The sequence below is a fragment of the Lonchura striata genome, unplaced genomic scaffold (genome assembly GCF_046129695.1).
Source record: "Lonchura striata isolate bLonStr1 unplaced genomic scaffold, bLonStr1.mat Scaffold_237, whole genome shotgun sequence".
Classification (NCBI taxonomy): domain Eukaryota; kingdom Metazoa; phylum Chordata; class Aves; order Passeriformes; family Estrildidae; genus Lonchura; species Lonchura striata.
Window position 1 is genome coordinate 62575 of NW_027461144.1, and position 7735 is coordinate 70309.

At 53.1% G+C, this 7735-nt stretch overlaps 1 long non-coding RNA gene across 1 annotated transcript; it reads left to right on the forward strand.

Annotated features, from left to right (window-relative positions):
* The first annotated feature begins 4002 nt into the window (after positions 1–4002).
* LOC144248669 (uncharacterized) lies at positions 4003–7527 on the forward strand. The gene is made up of 3 exons (XR_013341984.1): positions 4003–4114; positions 4336–4506; positions 6212–7527. It is a non-coding gene; the product is annotated as an uncharacterized LOC144248669 (long non-coding RNA).
* Positions 7528–7735: the final 208 nt, after the last annotated feature.

Sequence of the window (7735 nt, forward strand, 5' to 3'; positions counted from 1 at the left end):
CCTGCTTAGGACACCCAAAGCAGCAGACCTCGAAAAAGGAGGGGGAAAGTCAAGCTTGGAGGGGAAAAAGAGGACAGAAGTACAGCAGCCTTTAAAAATGCCTGCACGGAGCAATAGTGGGAACCAGTCACATTTCTTCTTTCCTTGCTTTCTTTGATGACATAAATAGGAAGTAAGAACACGTTAAACAAAAGGCAAGAGTTAGGATTTGACAGGTATTCATTTTGGCAAGCTGCATAACAAACGCCTCTTCTGAGACTGAGACGCCTTTTGGGGAATGGCAGAGAACGGAGGGAAAAGGTGCCGGGGAGCCCTTTTTGTTCCCTTCAGCCTCTGCAGCTGCTCCGCTGGTTTCAGGGCACTTGCTTGGTTCGTTCCTAGAGAAAAAGGCTAGGGCATGATTTTCAGAACTACTGCCCGTCCCCAGCCAGCTTCCTACGTTCCTGCACACAAATGAACGGATAGAGAGATGGCTCATTTCCAAATGCGTTTAGTTTTAGAATCCTATTCTTTACCAATAGCTGTAAAAACAAAACACTTGCCAGGTTTTAGTGTTATACGCACACCCCTCCCAGGGAATTTTGGGGCAGCTTTGGGTTACTCTGCGGGACGGCACCCAGCGTGGCCCCCTCCCCTCATTCGCCACCCACCCGCTCCCCCACCGCAGTGTGCGTCCCTCTCCTGGGGACCTTGGGGTGCCCCAAATGGCATCAGAGCCCCGAGTCTTCAGCCCCTTTTCCTGACCCCCGAAGAAGGCACAGGGGGAGTCCAACTGCCCTGGAGAGCAGCTAAAAGGACTGTTTTCTCCGGGGGAAAGCTTTCTCTCAATGACCATCAATGCACGTACATGTTTTAACCGTGCACCCAGGCGGATTAAGAAAAGCCGACACCCGTAGCAGATTTCTGTTGGATCTGTGTCTGTGAGAAGTGGGCTGTGTGCTGGAGACAGAGAGACGCTGTTGGAGTGCGGCAACAGCGGCAGGTGTGAGCTGTGAGGATGAGGAGGGCTCAGAGCAGCCCCCGGTGTGAGCTGTGAGGATGAAGAGGGCTCAGAGCAGTCCCAGGTGTGAGCTGTGAGGATGATGAGGGCTCAGAGCAGCCCCAGGTGTGAGCTGTGAGGATGAGGAGGGCTCAGAGCAGCCCCCGGTGTGAGCTGTGAGGATGATGAGGAAGGGGCGGCTCCTCCGGCGGCTGATTTAGGGGGTTTTCCTCCCATCGCTTTTGTACGGAGCTGCTGGAGGAGAGGAGTTTATGGGGGGCTCCCGGGGCTCTCTCCTGGAAGGATGGTGGGCGCTTCGGACAGGGTGTGGGGGATCACCTGGAAAGCCACCTGGATACGTGGAGCATTGTTCAAAGGAGGAGCCGAGGGACAAACCTTTGTGCCGAGAAGCAGCAGGTGAGCCAGTGTGCCTTTGCAGCCGGGACTTTTCTCCTTTCCCTTTGAAACTTCGTCCTCCTGAGGTTGAATTGGAGGGGGCAGTCCTGTTGTCCCCCCTTTTAAGGGGTTTGGACTGAGGTAAAAAGCCCCCTTTTGCCATCGTTTGAGGCAAGCCGCTTCTTTTCTTCTCTTCTAGGGGACGCGATTGAAGGGAAGGCTACGTTTCTGTGCCCTCGTTGGGGTGAGGTGAGCGCCGGAGCGTGGCATCAGAGTCGGGGCTTCAGAGGAAGGGAGCTGCAGCCGTGGCAGCGCTGGCAGGGCGGGGATCGGGCTGTGCCGCTGCATTCGGGGCGCTTCTTCTGCCCCCGGCCCGGCAGCGAAGGGTGCGGCGCGGAGCCCTGCCGGCAGTGCCGGGGCTGGCCGGGGCGGAAGGGGAGCTGGGCGCGGCTGGGCTGCCGCGGGCCCGCCGGAGCCGCGCCGGTGCGAGCCGTGCGGAGCCGAGCGGAACTTTGGCCGGGCCGGCGGGCGGGGGAGGCGGCGCGGGCGCCGCGCCGGTGCCGGCCGGTGCCGCCGCTCCGTCCGCTCCGGGCGCGGGGCTCGGGCGCCGCCGGGGCCCCCCGGGCCCGGTGCCGGCCCCGCCGGGCCGGGGGCAGCGGGTGGGGGTCTGCCGGCGCGGCGCCGCCTCTGCCTGCCGGAGGAGCCGCTTTCCTGCCGGAGCCGCGCTGCGCCCGGGGCCGGGAGCGTGGCTTCGCATCTTCCAGCCTCCCTCGCTGCGCTGGGTCTTTAGGGTCTTATCGATGTGTTTTAAGGTTTTTGGAGCAATTCGGAGAGCTCTTAGGAATATGTAGGGATTTTTTTTTTTTAAAAGGTTCTTTGGGGGCTTTTAGGGGTGTTTTAAAGTAGGGTATTTTTATTGTATTTTAAGGGCGTTCAGAGGCTATTTTTATGTTGTTGTGAAAGTTTTAAGGCGTTTTGAAGATGTGGGATTTTTTAGGGCATTTTTATGGGTTTTTAGGGTCTTTTCATGGCATCGCGGCTGAGGGGCAGCTTGAGGGGCACTGTGGGGGCTTGAGGGTGACAGAGGCTGTGCCTCAGGGGGGAACGGGGGGGGGACAGTGGGTGACACAGAGAGATGCTGAGGGGGGCAGGGGCAGCTGGAGTGTGACACAGAGAAGCTGGGGGCTGAGGGGCAGAGGAGAGGGATTAAGGGTGGCACACAGGAGCTGAGGGGCAGCTGAGAGGGGGCTTGAGGGGCAGGGGGGGGCTCGAGGGTGACAGCCAGAGCCTGAGGGCTGGGGGGCAGAGGGAGGGGTCAGGGGTAAAGGGTGAGGCCTTGAGGGCTGGACAGTCCAGTGGAGATCAGGGCTACAGGGTACATCTTAGGAGGCAAGTTAGGGTACAGGTGCGGCACCCCTCACGCCACCCGTACCTCACCCTAAGCAGCCTTTTCCCTTTTCAGCCCCAACAACAGCAGCACAGCACAGCAAGCCTGACAGCGAGACCACACCGGAAGCCTCCCAGTGGGACAGGGCAGCGACCCTCGCACCAGGACAACGCCGGAACCCTCAGAGGACAACAGGACCCGCTGCTAAAAGGTAGGGATGACATCTGTGGGCTAGAGAGCAACAGGAAGGGGTTTGGAGGCTGAGCAGGCTTCCTTGAGTGTTTTTTTTGTTTTTTTTTTTTTTTGCAGGGCTATTAGCAATATTTAGGGGAATTTTGAAGGCTTTCTCTGGTGACTTTTAGAGAATTGTTATACCTTCCTAATGGCTATTTTAGGATTCCTTGGTGCGTTTTTAGGGTAAGGATGAGGGTCTGACAGGATGCCCACTGAAAATGTGGAGTATTACTGGAGTGCTTGGGGAAGGTGCCAGTGGAGGGCCAGTGGGTAAGGTGCCATGATGCTGGTCTGAAGGTTGTGATTTCTGAGCAAAGCAAGGTGGTTGTGGTTAGGGTTATACGGTGGCAGATTTCTCGAGGAGAATTCCAGCACAGAGAAAATCAAGCCCGAAGCTTTGTACTGTCAGTTTGCAACATGTATTCGGCATGAAAAAAAAAACAAAAACCCTGAGTACTTGGGGGTGGGAGATTTGGACTGGGAAAAGGAAACCTGGGACCAGGCAGCCCAGGGAGATTGCAGGGCCCTGGGAATAAATGAGGGATATCTACATGGTGAAAGCAAATTCAGCAGCCCGGGTTCCTGGCGTCAGTTTGTAGGGCTCCCTTGGGGCTGTCAGGGAAGCGCAAGTTTGTGGCGGGGACAACTTCGCTCTGGGGTACATGGGCAAAAACGCCTCTCTCCGTCAAGGTCCCCACGGGCCGCCATCGTGTCGCGGACCCTCTGGACAAGTGCTGCCGCCTTGTGGGCACAGGGCGGTACTGCAGCCCCCCAGCCGGAGCCCGGCCGAAGCGGCGGGAGGGGCGAGGGGCGGGAGCGAGCGGCGAGCGGGGCGGTGTCTGTGAGTGAGGGGAGGGCTGGAGGCGGCTCCGCGGGCCGAGGGCGGCCGGGGCCGGTGCCGGCGGGCGGCGGAGGCGCGGTCGCAGCGCTCCCGGGCCGCGGCCGAGCGGCATCGGAGCAGGGCTGCGCCGCCTTTCCCGGCCCCGCGCCCCTCTCCAGACGCCGGGAGCGGCCGCGTGCCGGAAAATGCCGCCGGGGCGGCGGAGCGGGGCCCTGGCTCTGCCCGCCCCTCCTGCCGCCCTCCCTGGAATGGTTCGAGGCGTTATGGGTTTAGTGAGGTAGGAATAATTATTTTGTTCGTGCTAATTTAAGGGTGGGTTTTTTTGTTGTTGTTGTTTGTTTGTTTGTTCGGTTTTATCTTCTGTTTTGTTGTGTTTTGGGTTTTTTTTTGGGGGGGAACTAGAAAGATACCTTGTGTTCCTGGAATGTTGCATTCTACCTCTGTTGTTTTCCCAGTTAGTCTGGATCCTCTGCTTACATTTTTTCCTTCGCTTATTAGATGTCGTGGATATGCTGGCTGTTCTGATGGAGGGCAGTGATGGCTTAGATCAAGAAATTGAGTTCTCTTTAAATGAAGACGTGATTATCCAAAGAGTTCTCTGCAGTGCTGTTGTCCCTGCTGCATTAGCAGCCAGGAATATGCTGTTGCTTCAGTCTGAAAATGGAACAGGTACTGGGTTTTTTCTTACGTTTTGTGTCATTTCCAGCAGTGGAGTGAAAGTAGGAGAAGATTTTAACGAATTGCATTCATCCATACAGATCTCTTTTGTGGACCCATTTGGGCCAGTTGACTAAATCTGGCATAAAAGATAGCACAGAGATTTTAACTGTTGAAAAACTCTGAGCAGGAAGTGTTCCCACAGTGCAAGAATCCTTTGAGTCAGGGTGCTTAAATACTGTAATTCATAAGTTGTCTAGAGGAGGAGTAGAAGAAAGTTATACTAAGCTACCTTTTCAGGAAGATGAACTAAACCTCATTAGAAGTCTGTATGGACACTCATTCTGCAAATTAAAGGAGCAGGAAGGAAGGCAATTGATGGTGCTTCAATTCTCCATCAGAGGCCTAAGACGAATGTATCTTAACAGATTTCTCTTCTTAATTCAGTTAGTGTATTTTCATTTCCCTGAATGACTCCAGGTAGACAAAGGCACAAGGGAATAGTGGGTTTTGAATTGCCCAGGATACTACAGGTGGAGGTCCTCAGGAGGTGGCACGTGCTTTTTGGCTGTTGCCACAAACCATGGAGCTTTGAGCCATCCCAGGTGCCAGCAGCACCCTGAGCAGTGCTTACCAGCACCTGGCACTGGTAAACGTTCCTGGCACAAAAGATTTTCTCTCTGTGGCCGAGCTGTGTCCGTGCAGGTAGCAGGGACAGCCATGCCATGGTCAGGGTTGCTGCTGCAGCACGTCCCATTCTGTCCTGGTAGGATTCGCTGAGCGCTAGTCACAAGAAGAGTGTCTAAAGTGATTTCTAAGAGAAAAGCTGCAAGGGGTCAAACATGATCTTTCCTGTGGTTTTTGTAGCCAGATCACCGTCGGTTCCCAGCACTGAACCAGGGCAGGGTGTGCCGTAGCTTGGCTCGTCCCTGAACGGGTGCCACCGTGCCTCTCCCTTCTTTACTGCCCAAAGCTTTGTGTCCAGGCACAAGGGGAGTAGAGAAGCTTCCTGCCAGGAGATTGAGAGGCAGCCCGTGTGCTCATTCTTCTGCTCCACGAGCCTTTCCTGGCAGAGACGGGGCTGCATGGCGCTCCCTGCATTTGCAGCACTGGTACTTGCTGATAGCACAGCTTCTTCTCCCATCCTCTTGCTGGCTGCAAGGTCCTGTTACCTTCCCTCATGTTACTTTCTGGCTCTTTTCATCCCTAACTGAATTTAATTTTCCCTTGGGAGTGATCCCTGGGGTTCCGGTGCTTGCCCGTTTCTTTCTGCATGCTATAGAATTTTATTGTTCTGGGAAGACTTAAGTTTCCGCTTAAGCTAACAGGGTGATCAAAAAAATGTGTATAAAATGTCTTAGCTTTGGCCTTCTCTGCAGCAGGTGCACTGCGAAGGGAAAGAATTGTGAAAGGTATGGAGCTGCCTTCTCTGGCATACCACCAAGCCCCCATCCCCAGGCTTCTACTCTCCTGCTCTCTGGTTTCCAGTGCAGAATCAGCTGCCCATGGGTGCAGCATGGTGACAGTGCACTGGTGGCACAACTGCTCTGTGGTGTATTTCTTCCAGAAATAAAAAGGGCTAATTTCTTGTAATTTGCCAAAGAGAGGGGAATGATGGAATGAGTCTCTTGGAGGCATCTTTTCTCCCGTGGTGAGTAGACACTGTTACTTGCCTTCTGTCAGTAATTTCACAGTCTTACCCTTCATTTTGTTGCAGATGCAGAAGAAACAGCTATGTAACAAGGTGCTATGTGACGCGTGCTGTGAAATTCATTAACTTGCCACTACCTGATTATTGCAAGCAATGAAAAGGTAAAGAGATAATTGTGTTAGTAGAGCAGGGCTCAGATCACGTTATTTGATTTAAACCATTATCTGTTGTGAATCTTCTGTTACCAGTGAGCTACACGGCAGTGGCAGCAAAACTTGTGTAGCACACGGGTACGGTGATGTGCCAGATTGTGCCAGCTGTGTGGGCAGCTCTGCCCAGTGCCCCCAGTTATGGCTTTGGCATGATCCCCAAGTGGCTGGCCATGGCTGTGCTTTGGCTGAGAATGGGCATCCACCAAGAAGAAGGTGGAAGCTGTGGTGGGACAAGGCAGGTACCCAGAGAGGGAACGTGCTCTTGAGAGTGGATCCAGAGGCCTCTGGTTTGAAGTCATTAGGCAGAGCCTTGTGCTTTGATGTTTTTCTGATCCACAGGCAAAGCAAAAAGCAAGGGTACTTCCTCTGACAAGAGGAAGAGCCATAATTTAGCCTGGCTGAAATCTGTCAGAAAAGCGCTTTGCGAAATGCAGTTGTACTTGGAGTGGCTGTTGCATACAACAGATGAAATTTTGTTTGAGGAAGAGCTAAGAACTGTCAGCTGCTTGTGCTACTGGACACCAGATATCCCTAAGCCTCCCTCATTGCTAGACAAGAGTCCTCTTGCTGCATGAGCACTGCATAAACACAGTGAAGGCATGGTCTCTGCACTACGGATTGTGCAGCCTGATACATGAGAGTAGATGTATCTGGATGGACAAATGGGGAATGGCAAGAAACAAGGAGAGAAATATCACAAAAGTGATTTTATGACTGTTAAAATAATAATATATCGATGACCTGAGTGGTCAGAAGTCCCCTAGAGGGGCTTCCTTGTTGTCTTGTTGGTTGATTGTTGGGCTCCAAGAAAAAAATACTTCCCTCATTCCTTCTGTAGCACTCATGAGCCTTGTTCAGTTGAAGAGAAGAAAGCCTTGGAACAAGCAGTGAGATATTTCTCTCGTTTCTCCTCTGAACACATGAGAACAGATGTCCAGGCAGTATGAAGTTGATGCAGGTCTGCTAAAGCCCTTGTGTATAAAGGTGGAATTGGGTAATAGTTGCCTTAAAAGCTGTAGAACGTGGTTGTACATAGAGCCATGGAGATAATGTTTAAAAGAGAAGCAAGGAGAAGACTTGCTCCCTGGACATGGCTATGTGATAATATGTGGGTTAAATTAAAGCACTAGCCTGCACTGAGGGGAAAAAAAGAAATTTGTTTTAGTAGTTCCATTGCATGCAGCTGTCTATGGTTGTTGTAAGAATTCTGAACACTGTGAATTTTGCCGGAGTGTGGAGTTGCCATGTCCTTGTCAGGTGATGGATGAGGCAAAGTCAGCCCTTCAGAGCCACTGCTGATGGCTAATGCTAATCCACAGATTGTTTCTGTTTGGGGAGTGCACTGGCTATAAACTCACATTTTGTATGCTAGTATTTC